Here is a 15,131-nt window from a genome sequence, read left to right as displayed (position 1 = left end):
TCCTTTTGAACCTCAAAACCACACAGGAGCTTTGGGGAGGCCTTTAGGACCAAGAGGAACCGTCACTTCTCAGAGCCAAGCTGCAAATCCCTGTCCTCTGAGTGCCCAGCGGCTGACCCCCTCCCCCAGTCTCTGTCGCTTGCACATTCTCAGACACCGGACCCGGGCCACCCGCCAGACTTGATCACCCCCGGGGGCTCGGTCAGGTCAGCTTGGTGCAAAGTTGGCGACCGCCTTCCACGGGGCCGTTCCCTTTTCCTCGCTGCCATCCTCCCCCAGAGCCTGTTGGCCACCACCTTCAGCACGCGTGTCGCCAGGCTTGGCGAGCCCAGTGGCGTGTCCCGGGACGCCCCTCGCCCAACCCGCGGGGTAGGCGCGCGCCGGGGGCGTCTCCCCGCACCCTTTCCTTTCCCAGGGGCTGGAGGGCCGGGCTCCGCCCGGTTGTGCCGCCACGCGCGAGCTCCTGGCCGCCCTGGGCTGCTTCCGCTGCCCCTAGCCCGGCGCTCCAGCACGCGCGGGGCAGCTGGGGGCGCGGGAGGCTAGCGCAGGGCGGGGAGCGGCGCGGAGGGGAGGCGGGGAGGGGGGAGGGCAGAGGAGGAGAGACTGGGGAGCTGGGGAGCAGAGGCGGGCGCCGCACCGCTCGGCGCCCCGCACGCTCGCCGGCTCCGGAGACGCGCGGGCGGCCGCCTGGGCGCACCGGCCGGGTCACCTTGTCCGGGAGGTAAGTCCCGACCGCCCCGGCAGCGCGAGCAGGCAGAGGGGCCCGCAGGAGCTGGGCGGGGGCCGCGGGCGGGAGCAGGAGGCGGCCCTCGCGCGGGAGGGCGCCCTGGCTCCGCCTGGGAGCGCGCAGACCCAGTGGCGGCGCGTTGCCCGCGGTGAGTCCCGGTGGTCGCGGCGGCGGGACCTGGGAGGCGCGGGGTCGCCAAGAGCGAGGGGAGAGCAGAGCGGGCGAGGAAGATGCGGAGGAAGGGGCCGGGTGCCGTCAGCCCCGGCTGCAGCTTGGCGCCTCGCCACCCCAAGCGCCCCAGCGACACGGAGGGGCTGTTGTGCAAAGTCGCTGGGAGCTAGTAAGACCCAGACCTGGGAGCGCAGAGGAGCGGACTGCCCAAGGCCCTGACGGCGCGCGGCAGGCATTGACTGCGGTTTCGGGCGACCCCCTGAAGCGACCCAAAGGAGACCGGCTGGGGCTGGTGAGCGGGGCAGCCGCGGAGCTGGGGACCGAGGTCCAAATGGGACCGGGAAGGGAAACCGGCTTGGATTGTCTTCGCCAAGCAAAGGGAAAAAGGAAGGCGAGGGCGCGAGCGCGCTGGGATGGGGACTCCCAGCCTCGAACCAGGACGAAGGCGGGGACTCCTGGAGCCCCCTGCTTCCGAGAGCTGTCTGGTCCTTGGCAGCCAGGACAGCCCACAGCCCTGGGAGCTCCCAGCCCCTGGTCAGAGAGGGGACCGAGTGGACACGCTTTTAGGGATCAAGTTCTAGTCTCGATTTCCTTCGGCATGATTTCTGCCTCTTTCTGCGTGTGCACTCCGCTCTGCGGACAGAGAGGAATTGATTACCGGCAGAGTTAGGCACTTTTCTAAGGGAAGGGGCTTTGATAGCGTGTGCGTTTTCTGCAAGACTCCCAATAGAGTGGGCGCTTCCAGTCTTGCTTTGGGGAGGATGCCAGTGGGGTCTCTTGGCTTTTCTGAAAGACCAGAGGAAAGCTTCATCTGGTTGCCTTCATTTCCGTAGTGGGGGGGGGGGGGGCTTGCATGCAGAGGCTTGGGCTTCTGGCACCCAGACTTCAGGTGAGTGCAGTCCTTCTGCGGCGTCAGATGCGCGGGCGCCCCGGGCTAGTAGCCCGGACTCCTGTCTGCGCCTTCCCTGGCCCTGTCCCGGTTCTCAGTACAGCAGACACCAGCTGAGGGCTTAGCTGATTTGAGGGATAGAGGGTGGGTCGGTGGCTCCGTTTTCTAGTTAGAATTGGGCTCAGGCGGTGGTGCGTGCGCGCGTGTCTGTGTATCTGTCCGTCTCCCTCCTACTGACCAGCGTGTTTAGTCAGAGCCCAAAGGGAGAGGCGTGCTGCGCAGACCGGCAGCCTGTGGGGTGAGCAGCCTGGTAACAAACCCCAGAGCAAGCCAACTTTTCCTTGCTGAGGTGTGATTGCCAGGACAGTCTGCGTTGGTGCAGGATGTGGTACTCCTAGAGGGGTCCGGCTCCAAAATCCTCACAGAACTGAAGATGAGCCTCCAAGGCGGCCCCGCGGCAGTCAGATGTCCCTTCTGGCTAGGACAGGAAGTAATGGGAGCCAAATTTTCGGATGAATTATTGCATACTGTGTGCCTGGTTGTTGTGTGGAGTGTCTTTTTGGAAATCAGACCACAGGTGCCAAGCCTGTGAGAGGATGTGAGAAAGAGCCCTCCACCTCCTTCCTTCCCTCCCTCTCTCCAACATCCTTGGTTCCTTTACAAGAAGCAAATGTTGGTTTGTAGCTGGTCTGGTGCTCTCTCCCACTCTGCCCCATCTACTGCGTGAAAATGGAATCTCCATAGCCAAGAGGGTCTTGTTAAATAAAGGGGGGGTATGGGAAAATCTGTGTTTAAAGTTTGTTTGTTTTGTTTTGTTTTATAAAAGAAAGTCTCAGCGGTACACCAAAGTTGAAAGAATAATGCACTGAACCCCCAGTGTACCCTTCATCCAGCACCACATTCACTGACCCTTTGTCCTGACCTCTTTTTCATCACCCCTCCTCAGAGTTTTGGAGGCCATGTTTGATGAAGGATTTAAAAACCCTTTCCAAGCCCACCTCATCTCTAAATGTATCCCTGTGTATCTCCAGCTAATGGCATTTTGTTCCATTTTCACCTATCATCAAAACAAAACAAAAAGAAACAAAAAACAAAAAACCCCACAAAACCTACTTTAAATGATTCTATTAGAACCTAGGTGACGTTAAAATAGAAATGAAGGCACCTCCATTTTTGTTTTGGGGTAGTAGAAGAAAATCTGCTGATGTTCCTTGTGACAATGGGATTGAAGAAGGAAAGATAAATCCAGATCCTTAGAAAAAGAGACATTCGAAACCATTAGATTTGACTTCTACTAGTTGATGTGCAAGGAATAAATAGGATTCCAGCTGAACCATGAGAGGCAAGATTTTTTTTTTGTAAAAACTTTAAACTCAATCCATAAATCGGAAGCAATTAATTTATTCCACATTTAGCGTGACATAAATTAAAAGTGCTACACACTGGACTTGACTCATCTTTCTCATTAACTCTGACCCGTATTTTTCTAGGGAGTTATTTCTATTATAAGAGAATAAAAAGGTATTTTCTTATGTAAGTTTTCTATCCAAGACACTAGTCGGTGCTATTCTGGGGTTCATGAGCAGTACTGAATACTTCATCTCTCAATTAGAAAATGTTTGGTCATCATACCAGTCACATCTGATGCACCCTGTAAGGAGATACTCTGTTTGCAAAGATGTGAGTCCAAATGTTGTTTCTGTTGGCTGGAGAGGAATAGCATGGTGAGGCCTCCATAGACAATGGGAGGGTGATCCCCCCACCCCCCACATTCTTACATGTCTCCCTCCCACCCTGCCACCTCTGTGCCTTCTTTTATATAAAAGCTGCTCCTAAAAATTGTCAATGTTCTTGGAGGATTCAGGCAGACTTTTGAATACCTTTATAAAGTGCAATATTTAAAGGCATCCTTAGTTAACCTTTTGCAATATGAATAACCATCCTGTAAGTGAGCAGTTTTAAGTAAAATCTTGTCTTTCCATGACACCAGCATGGCCTTGAGCCCCTCATTTTGGCCTTTGCAGCCCCCACCCCCGTGCACATTGGAGAGTCTCATGACCAACACAGACTAATTGCAATACTGTGACCTGTAGCTTGAGCAGACTTCATCTTACCAGTAAGATTCTTTGAGTGAGTGGGTGGAGGTGGCAAGGATTGAAGGGTGGAGTGTTCATTTGTCAGCATCAGCAAAGCAGTGAGGTTAAATCAGTAGCAAAACAACCTGTTCATTCATTGGGAAGTCCTGAGGTTATTTTGCTGAAACAGGCTGATGTGAGGTGATATGGAGCCAGAGCTTTTGACCCTGCATCACTACGCTGGAGATGTGGCACCAACATGTCAAAAGAGCAGCACATTGAAGATATGCATACATTAAAAATTCCAAACATTAAAGATAGGCTGACCGGGTTCCTGCCAATGTCACCAGAATTGAAATAATGAAGGCAGTAGCAAGATGCTGTAACAAATGTGATTTTTCAACATTCTCCTTGCAAGATGCGTAGACATTTCCAGGTTTCCTGAGTTCATAAATGTGTCTTTAGAAGGGGTAGGTAACTCTTTCAGACACTGGGCTACAATCAGTGCCTCCATGGTGGTTTTATTTGCCAACCAGTGTACTGGATTTCAGCTGAGTGTGCAGGGGGAGGGAGAGGGGGATACACTTTGGGATTTTCCCCAGTCTGTGGCTGCCCACCCCACTGCCTCTATGGAGAGCCTGTGAGGAGACAGGTTTCAAACGTTGGGTTCTGCCACTTGCTTTTTGTTGATCTTAGACTGCTCACTTAGCTTTTCCGAGCTTCTGTTTCTTTTCATCTCTGTTCTTTCCAGGATTATGAAAATAAAATGGTTATGGTTGGCACAGTTTTTTAAACAGGGAAGACTTGGTATTGAGAACATTTTAGTGCCTTAACTGCAAGTCTCTTCTGGGGTAGTTGCATCCCCATGGCCCTCTGAGAGCTCAGAAAAGACCCTGCTCTGCCCTTGGTTCTTCAGCAAGTGTCAGTGATGACAGTGTGCACTCATTCCTCTGGGCATGTGTTCTCATGTAGGAACATGCCTGAGTGGTGCAGACATTCATGTCAGGTGAGGTTTCCAGGGAATATACAGGAAAAAACATGTGAGCAGAAATATATCCTTAGCACAAATCAATTTTGACTCATATCACATTATAAAAATTGCATGATACATGTTCTCTAGGAGAAAACATCTTAACAAGAGATTATCAGCAAGCCACAAAGCACCAAAGCACATGGTGATTTAAATTACAAACTTTGCTTAGATCAGAAATCCAAGTCATCTTAAATCATTTTATGATAAATAACCTGTTAAATTGTATTACATTAAATACTGAAGACCAACAGCAACAAATAAGCATTGGGATCCGAGGTAATGGTCAGAACCAAGCATAACATGAACAGGAAATAGCATAGATGTGTAGAAAATACAGGAGATAGAAGCTGCTTCTGGAAGCATTACTTCAGACCCACCCAGGGGACAGTTTTGCATATTTACTCATGTGAGAAGAATTTATCTAGGAGTTCAATTAACTTTATTCCAGAGAGATGGGGAGTTTTGCCCTGGAGGTTCAAATCAATGTTTCGTCGGTGTGAAATGTTTTGAGTTCTTAGTTCTCAATCAATTCTTGTGTTGTTCACAGTCATTTGGAACTTAGATCTTGATAATGCTATCATGTGGTGGCATTTCGGGGGTGTGATTCTGTGGAAAAGGAAATGGAGGTATTTCCTGATTGCACTGTGAGTCTTTCAGAAAGGGCCTGCTTAGTTTAGATTCATATTTGGAAAAATCATTGGTTCTCAAACCTTCAGCCTCACTGGGTAGCCACTTTCAAACATGCCTCCCATCTGTTCCCTCTTTAATCTTCTTCTTGATTGGGGAATGTTGTTATCTAAAACAAAACAAAGAAGCAAATAAACATTTCAGACAATTAGAACTAAAAATATTTTATTCCATTGTCTCAACTTTAAAGATACTCTGAAAGAGAAAAAATATTTTACCTCAAATGTTCTGGAACTTCACCTCTGCTCAGGGAAGCAAAGAAAAAATATATTACATAAATTCACCTTTCTGCCCTGTGTGTGGTTTTGTTTGTGGTTTTTTTGTTTGTTTGTTTTGTTTTGTTTTGTTTTTTGAGAGTGTGCACAATTGTGAACGGGAGGTGGGGGGGGAACAGAAGGAGACAGAGAGAGAGACTCTCCAGCAGGTTTCACACTCAGCATGGAGCCCAACGCAGGACTGGATCTCACAACCCTGAGATCGTGACCTGAGCTGAAATCAAGAGTCAGATGCTAAACAAACTGAGCCACCCAGGCATCCATACAGTATGCAGTTTTTAACTTATTCTTATACACTTATCCTTAGACCTTGGTGGCATGGCCTCTCAGTTGGTGTAGGTGTTTGAAATAAGAGGATTTGCTTTTGGGGTCCTAATGGGTTTAAGTCCTGGGACAGGGTTAGGAAACCAGTAGCATTGCTGAGGGGTGGGCTCAGGCTATATTTAGCATTAGAGAGGACCCTGAAGGTGCCCAACTCCACCTGCTAGAGATTGCTACCAATTATTTTGTTATTTGCCATGCCTAAACTTGCCTTTATCTGTAGAGAATGTGTTCCAGCATTCCCAGTGGATGCCTGAAACAGTGGATAGTACCAAACCCTATATAAATTGTATTTTCTCCTACACATGCATATCTATGCTAAAGTTTAATTAATCAGTCACAATAAGAGATTAACAACAATAGCTAATAATAAAATAAAATAATTAAAACAATACACTTTATTAATAGTTATGTGGTTATGGTCTCCCCCTCTCTCTCTTGAAATATCTTACTGAACTCCCCCTTTCAGTGATGATGTGAGATGATTAAATGCCCACGTGATGGCTTAAGTGAGGTGAATGGGTAGGCATTGTGATGTAAGCTGTTGTTGACCTTCCTATTGCCTGTCAGAAGGAGGAGCATCTGCTCCTGGACCTCAGCTGACTGTGTGTAACTTAAACTGTGGAAATCAAAACCACAGATAAGGGAGAACATTTCTGTAGGCAACCTTAATAACTGAAATCTCAGCCTTGACCCTTTTCCCTGTGTGTTTCCTTTAGAAGGGACCTTGTACTTACCAGTTGGTGTACAGGGACCGTGTCCTGTAGGGCAGTCAGGAAAGTTGAGATGTGACAGATAAACAGTGCACACTGGGTCTGGACACCTACTAAGCACAGGGTCTGTCCTGTGCTAGTAGCTCAGACATTCAGAGATGTATTTTAAGAGCCACCCAGCTGCTCCAGATCTCCTGGAGCCTCCGCGTGCACATAGCCGGTGGACAGGACCCTGCACTCGCCAGTCCCACCACTTCCCAGCCCAGTCCTGAAATGCATGCCAGTGTCTCTTGCCTGCATGCAATCCTTTTTCCACTTTTCTCCCCCAGTCTCTTTCCTTTCCCATAGTGCCCTTGGGCACAAACAGTTCCTCCACAAAGAGCTGTGAGCAGATTAATTAATATGCATACTATTTCACAGCTTTTCTTTCTACACTAAACCCAGAGTCACAGCACATTCCTTATCAGCACTCCAGTGTAGTACAGTGCATTAAACTCCCTCACAAACGTGGATTTCTGGTAGAAGCTGATTTTAAGTAAAGGGGAATCATCTGTTTTGTTGTTTCCAAGTTCATTCTCTGCCTTTTATTCTTATATTGATTGTTGTTGTTGCTGGGTTTTTTGTTGTTGTTGTTGTTTTTGTTTTTTTAAAGCGTGGACATGGGGCAACCACATTGTTGTTCTTTTTTTTCAGAATTAGATCACCAAGGCTCTTGTTGGAATCCTCTTCTAACTGCCTCTGGGAGGGAACGGCCATGCAACCTGCAACAGCGTCCCATTCAGTGACTCAGAATGAGGGGGGCCACTGATTTGATGGCCATTGATCCTTCTGTCATTCCCTTTGACCCTACTTGTTGGGGTCCTCTTGCATAATATCCATTGGCACAATGGCTCATCTGAGTATTTCTTGGTGTAGATATATTAACTATGAATAGGAGCATTTTGGAACATCACAGTCTATTCTAAAGCAAGAGGAAAAATGTATTTGTTGACTCAAAGTCTGCGGAATAATGCAGTTTCCTTTCCTGATACTAGACCTTGAGTAGCTGATTTGGCAAGTATCTTTCCAGGAATAACATATCTTTCAGACTTTTGGGTCCCAAACATATACTTTCACTCCAGATTCCAGGAATTGCTCTGAGGTTGCGCACCACAGGCCAGCAGGGCCACACAGCACATGTCACCTCTTGTGTGGCTCTTGTGTAAGGTGTGGCCCTTGTATAAGGTGTGGCCAGCATGGTGGCACCCTCTCTCTATTAGTGTTTGACCATGGCCCGGCCTCAAGCACCCTCTTTCTTTGCCAGAGCAGAGATATTTTTCCATGTTCAAGAACTTTATGACACTGGCAATCTATTTTGGAAAGTTCATGCTTTGGAATGTCACACCTGCCTAACACCTCCCTTCTCCCTTCCTATTTACCTTTTTGCATTCCTCCAGTTGGAGTCTCCTCTGCAGGCAAAGGCTACCTCCCATTGATGGTCTACTGCCATTCCATCCCATTCAGAGTTTAGCACTGCCTGTCTCCAGCTGCTCTGTGCACCCAGAACTATAGCAAGCAAACTCACAGATGGTGTGAACAAAGGGCTTCCTGGGGACCCCTTGATAAGGGATGAGTTAGCTGAACTGTAATCCAACTGGAATGGCCCTACCTCCCCATATCTTGTGTTCTAACTATTCTAATGTCCCTTGGTACCTGCAAAGGTTTCTGGTGACCTTTGAAAATTTCTACTCTAATTTTGAATTGCAAGTTATGTCCAACTTTAGGTTTACTTTTGGGGGAGAAACTTTGCCTGGTGGGAGGGACCCCAGGTCCTCAGGCCCCACATGAACTAGTAGATCCTCCTGGTAGCTTCTGAGGGCCTTCCCATAGCCCAATTCCTGATGCTAGCCCCAGGCCCCACAGCCTTGAAATTCTCTGCTTCTGCAGAATGGGAACTCAACTTCCACAGCGGACAGACTTCCCCAAACTCAGGATTTATGCTCCTGGGCTTATCTTTTGCATTCCTGGAAGAAAGCCATGTGATCTCTCTGGAACACCATCCTCAGACCTAGAAAGGGTCTCTCCATCTTTCAGGTGAGGGCCCAGAGGCCTCTGCATGCATGTGAGCTGGCTGCATACCAAGGACTAAGTAGTGGCAGTGTCAAGGTTGAAACTGGCATACTTTAGGAGCAAAAGAAGTGTTTAGTGATGACCATGAGTTTCCAGACCCTCTCACTTTCACTTCAGTGGAAATCGAAGTGTTTGGGGTAGGGGTGAGAGGTGAACGATGCAGGGGCTCATGGAGAGGCAAGCCTGAGCCCATAACCAGGCTGAGGAATGACCTCGCTTCTGCAAAGTTACAGATATTCTAGATGCCAGGGGCTGGCCCATCTGGACCTATGGCACCAATGCAGTCTTGGTGCCATAGGTCCAGATCTGATCTCAAGATTTGGCTCTCAGGGCTGGATATGGCACCACTCCATGAGCTGTAGACCTCCACTTTCCACTCTCTTTGAGGGAAGGTGTTGCACCCACTGGCACCTCACAGCAAAGCTGGGCTGGCTGCATTGAAAGGGGCAGCCTCACCGGTGATTCTGGTGTCTGGATGAAACAGAGGGGAGTAAAAGAATTTGGAGAAGCAGAGTGAGCTGAAGTCTGGAGGCCACATTCAAGATTGCAGAGCTTGTTTGTAGCTTGTCATGAGTGTTACCAGGATAACAAATGGATGCCTTCTACTGCTTGTGTCTTATTATATGATCCATATCTCTCTCCCAGGAAAGAAGAGGAAGGGAAGAGAAAGGAAGGGGAGGGATGAAAATTTGAAATGTGTGTATTACTCGATTTTAATTCCTGGGCAGCCTCCTGGGGTGTCCCCATAATATACTTGGTGGGCTGAGACCCAGAAGGTTTATTCAACCTGCTTTGTGACATTTTACTGCTAGTTGTAGGGCCTCTGTGCATGGACTCAAATCTTTAGGGTTTTTTTCTGTATTTGTCTCTAAAGTCCGTGCTTTCTCACCCTTGACACTCAGTTTTCCTGACATTGCTAGTATCTGGCTTAATGCTTAAGACAATAAATAATCCTGTGTAGAGATTGGACAGACAAACAGATGCAGACACTTCTACTTTGCAACAAAGCCCAAGGAGTACAAAATGTAATTAGATCATTTCTCCATCTTGCTTTTTGGTGGCTTCCTTAGAGGATAGTGCCCACAGCAAGTCAGCAAACTGTGACCATTAGTGTGGGGGAAGGGAAAGCTGGGTTAGGCCAGGCCAGGGAGTTGTGTACGTAGAAAAGCCCAGAACAGAAATCTCCTCCAGAACATACAGCAGTGGAAAGCCTGTTTCCTCTAAATGCCACGAGCCCCAGACATTTATAGAGAGCATCAAAATAAACTAAATAGGACAGCGGGTCACCCAACGAGACTTTGTGGACACTCTGCTCTCTTGTTGCTCTCAGCATGAGGCTTTTCCCAGAAGATCCAAATATCCTGGACATTTTCAACACTATCAAAAAATGCTGGTCTTCCTGGAATTTGTATTCAGAACTTTATATATTTCAAAAGTATATTTTAGGGAATTGGACTCTGCCCATTGCTTGTGTCTCTCTTCTTAAGACTAAGTTGATGCCTTTTTAGAGAGTAAAACACAGATGAACTTCTTTGTTTCTTGGGGCACAAATCAAAGGCTCTCTGTATCCACTGCAGTGTGGCTTAGCCGCAGAGGATGTCTTGGGAGCACCATCCTGACCATGCCCTTCTCTCTTCTCTGACTCTTCCTTCCCCTCCTTGATTCTCCTTGATTTCACTGACCAGGACTTTTCTGACAGAATGGCCTGAGCCCTGGCAGGAGGCCACTGTTTTTAATATCACCTATATTCCTACCAACCAAACTATCCTGTGGTCAAACTTTTGGCTGTGGTTTATTGGCAGCTGGCTCCCAGATTTCTTTATCCTTAAGCCCTCCCAAGACTCGGCTTTGTCTATCCACATGCCTGCTAGCATCTCCCTTGGGGGCAACTGTTTCAGAGAACACCGCCTTGGCCTTCCCCAGGACCTCTCACTCCCTGTCCATGCCATTTCTGGTGATGACACACAGTGACCAAGATATCTACACCAGAAAACGGCTTACTTCTTAGCCTCCTTCCTCTTTTTCATAAGCAGATTTCTCTTCTTCTCATATTTTTTTTAACCTCTCTTTTGTATCTCTTCTACCTTAGCTCCATCTAGACACTCAAATCCTTCCAGGTTCTCTCAGCAGCTTCCTGCAAGGTCTCTTTACCAACTTCCATGTGCTTCTCACGTCCAGCCTCCAGGACTATTGGAAGAGTAACCATTTATTTTATTTTTTTTATTTTTTTTAATTTAAATATTTAATTAATTTATTTTTTTCAGCGTAACAGTATTCATTGTTTTTGCACAACACCCAGTGCTCCATGCAGTACATGCCCTCCCTATTACCCACCACCTGGTTCCCCCAAGCTCCCACTCCTGCCCCTTCAAAACCCTCAGGTTGTTTTTCAGAGTCCATAGTCTCTTAAGGTTCGCCTCCCCTTCCAATTTCCCTCAATGGAAGAGTAACCATTTAAAACACATCTCTGCCTTCATGGTCCTCATCTTGAAGCCCATCATCTGCTTCTCATCTTCAGTGAAATAGGACAGTCTGCCTGGGAGGATAGCAAGCTGTCCCTGACACCCTATCCACCCTCCAGCGTCATCTCTACCTGTCTAGGTTCCCAGAACACTAGGTCATTCCTGCTCCCAACACACAATCACACACACACACACATGCTACATGCTTGCATGCTTCTCCCCGTCTTCGTTGACACCTCTTGCTAATCTCCTTCAAGGCTCAGCTTGACCATTACTGGTGCCCTTCTGCCAAAGTTCAGTGTCCCTGCCCCTGGGCTTCCTTGTTACCTGGGCCCACCTCATTCTGGTGTGGTATTAGCAAAACAACTGAAGTAAGAGGTACCTAGAAATACTTTTGGGAAGAAATTTTTATCAGTCAATACAAAACAAACTGTAGAATTTTACTCATGGAATAAGAAAAAAACTTGAATAAGTGGAAAGAAATGCCATACTCTTGGATAAGAACACTCAATAATAATAAGGTGACATCATTTTCACCAAGTTAATTTATAAATTTAATGTCATTTAAGTCAGAATCCTGATGTTATAATTTATTTTGGACTTGATACAATTATTAAAAACTTAATGAAAGAATAATCAGGCTGTGATGTTAAGGGTTTTTGTTTGTTTGTTTTATTTTGTTTTAAGTGAAGAGGAATGAAGGAGGGCTTGCCTCTCAGATAATTAAACAGAACATCAAAACTATACCCATTAGGATGGCTACTATAAAATTAAAAACAACAACAACAAATAGTATTGGAGAGCAGGTGAAAAAATTGGAACTCTTGTACACTTTTGGTGGGACTATAAATAGTGCGATTGTTAGGAAAACAGTAGGGAGTTTCCTCAAAAAAATAAACATAGAATTACTATATGACCCAGCAACCCCATTTTTAAATATATATCTAAAAGAATTGTAATTGGAATCTTGAAGAGATATTTGCACACTCATGTTAATAGCAGCATTATTCATGAGGGTCAAGAGGTGGAATCCAAGGATGAAGCCCAAATGTCCATTGAAAGATGAATTGATTTAAAAGGATGTGGTATCTACATACAATGGAATATTATTCAGCCTTAAGAAGGAAGAAAAGTCTGATCCATGCTGCGACATGGATAAACCTTGAAAAATTTTAATAAGTGAAATAAACCAGTCATAAGAAAACAAATACTGTATGATTCTACTTGTACGGCGTTCCTAGAGGAGTCAAATGCATAGATACAAAATATAGATGAGTGGTTACTAATAGATGGTAGAGGAAAGGGGGGAGATTTTTAATAGGTATGGGGTTTTAGACTTGCAAAATGAAAAGATTTTAGAACCCAGCAAGCAGAAGTCTAGGACCAGATAACTTCACTGATAATTCTACCAAACATTTAAGGAAGAAATAATGCCTGTCCTTCCCAAACTCTCCCCCCCCCAAAAAAAAAGAAGAGGAGGGAACATTTCCAAACAAATTGTACAATACCGGCACTACCCTGATGCCAAAACTAGACACAAGAATGACACAAGAGAAGAAAATCACAATATCCCTGGTGAACTTACAGGCAAATATAAAAAATATTAGCAAACCAAAATCAACAGTACAGTAAAAGGATCACACACCATGACTAAGTGGGATTTAGCCATGGATGCAAGGGTGGTTCAGCATCTTCAAATCAGTGTGATACATCACATTAATGAAATGAAGGAGAAAAAAAATTATGTGATAATCTCAATAGATGCAGAAAAAGACAGAAGCATTTGGCAAAATTCAACTTCCACTTATGATTAAAAACTCAACAAATTAGGTATAAGGGGAATGCATTTCAACATATTAAAGGCCAACATATGATGAGTCCACTTCTGACATCATATTCAACAGTGAAAAGCTGAAAGCTTTTCCTCTAAGATCAGGAACAAGACAGGGATTCCCATTCTCACTACTTTTATTCAACATAGTGGTGGATGTCTTAACAAGAGCAATTAGGTAAGAAAAAGAAATAAAAGTCATCTAAGTTGAAAAGAAGTAAAATCGTCCCTACTTGCCGATGTCATGATATCATATATAGAAAACACTAAAGACTCCACATACACACACTCAAAATCAGTAAAGTTGTAGGATACACAGATCAATATACAAAAATCTGTTGCTTCTCTATACACTAATGATGAATTATCAGAAAGAGAAATTAAGAAAAAAATTGATTTACAATTGCACTAAAAAGCATATAATACCTAGGAATAAATTTAACCAAGTGAAAGGCCTGTATACTAAATACTATAAGACACTGATGATAAAAATTGGAGAAGACACAAATAAATGGAAGGTTACTCTGTGCAAATGGATTTAAAGAATTAGTATTGTTAAGATATCCATACTGCCCCAAGCGATTTACAGATTCAATGAAATCCCCATCAAATTCCAATGGCATTTTTCACATAGAGAACAAACAGCCCCAAAATTCGTGTGGAATTACAAAAGACGCTGAATAGCCAAAGCAATCTTGAGAAAGGAACAAAGCTGGAAGCATCATGCTTCCTGATTTCAAATGGTTATAAAGCTATGATAATTAAAACAGTATGATTTTGACACAAAAAGATGCATAGATCAATGGAACAGATTAGAGAACCCAGAAATGGACCCATGCATATTTGGTCCAGTAACTTATGACAAAGGACCCAAGAATATATAATGGCAAAAGAACTGTTTCTTTAATAAATGGACCACTATTTATTAAAGTTTTTTTATTATTAATGAAACTGGACCACCATCTTATATCATACGTAGGAATTAACTCAAATGGGCCACTGATTTGAACATAGGACCTATAACAATAAAATTCCTAGAAGAAAAAATAAGTAGTAACCTCCTTGACACTGGTTTTGGCAATGATTTTTGTATTTGACACCAAAAGCAAAGTCAACAAAAATAAAACCAAAACAAAAGCAAACAATAAGTGGAACTATATCAAACTTAAAAGTTTCTGCACAGTAAAGGAAATCACGAAATGGAAAGAAAAGAAACCTAACAAATGAGACAAAATATTTGCAAATCATATATTTGATGGGGATTATATCTAAAATATGTAAAGGACTCATAGAACTCAATAATAAAAGAAGTCTGATTAAAAATGAGCAGAAGATCTGAACAGACATTTTTCCAAAGAAGACATATGCATGGTACATGAAAAGGTGCTCAACTTCACTGATCATCAGGGAAATAGAAATCAAATCCATAATGAGATACCACCTCACCCCTGTTAGAATGGCTGTTATCAGAAAGACAAGAAATAGCATGTAGAAAAAGAGAACCCCTGTGCACTATTGGTGGGCATGTAAATTGGGCAACTACTATAGGAAGCAGTATAGAGATCCCTCAAACAAACAAACAAACAAACAAAAAAATAGAACTACCATTGTAATTTAGAAGTTCTACTTCTGGGTATTTTCCCAAAGAAAATGAGTTAGGTTATAGCTCAAAAAGATATCTGCATTCCCATGTTCACTGAAGCATTATTTACAGAACAGGAAAAGAACATTTCCAGAACATGGAAAGCAACCTAAGTGTCCGTCAATGCATGAATGGATAAAGATATTGTATAGACACACACACACACACACACAATAGGAATATTATTCTACTATAA

General features: G+C 44.9%; 1 protein-coding gene across 3 annotated transcripts in view; it reads left to right on the top strand.

The window, feature by feature from the left end:
• Window positions 1-288: 288 nt before the first annotated feature.
• SYNDIG1 (synapse differentiation inducing 1) overlaps window positions 289-15,131 on the top strand; it is a 191,311-nt gene continuing 176,468 nt past the window's right edge. Inside the window, exon 1 of one of the 3 annotated variants that reach the window (XM_045980286.1) lies at window positions 289-369. The gene's annotated coding sequence lies outside the window, so the exon portion shown is untranslated. Of the gene's footprint in view, window positions 370-625; window positions 722-865; window positions 1,191-15,131 lie in introns of those variants that run through there. The other 2 variants (XM_045980284.1, XM_045980285.1) reach the window with 2 other exon arrangements.

Source organism: Meles meles, chromosome 16 (genome assembly GCF_922984935.1).
Source record: "Meles meles chromosome 16, mMelMel3.1 paternal haplotype, whole genome shotgun sequence".
NCBI classification, from domain to species: domain Eukaryota; kingdom Metazoa; phylum Chordata; class Mammalia; order Carnivora; family Mustelidae; genus Meles; species Meles meles.
The sequence above is the reverse complement of the archived record's forward strand: the minus strand, read 5'-3'. Positions and strand labels throughout refer to the sequence as shown.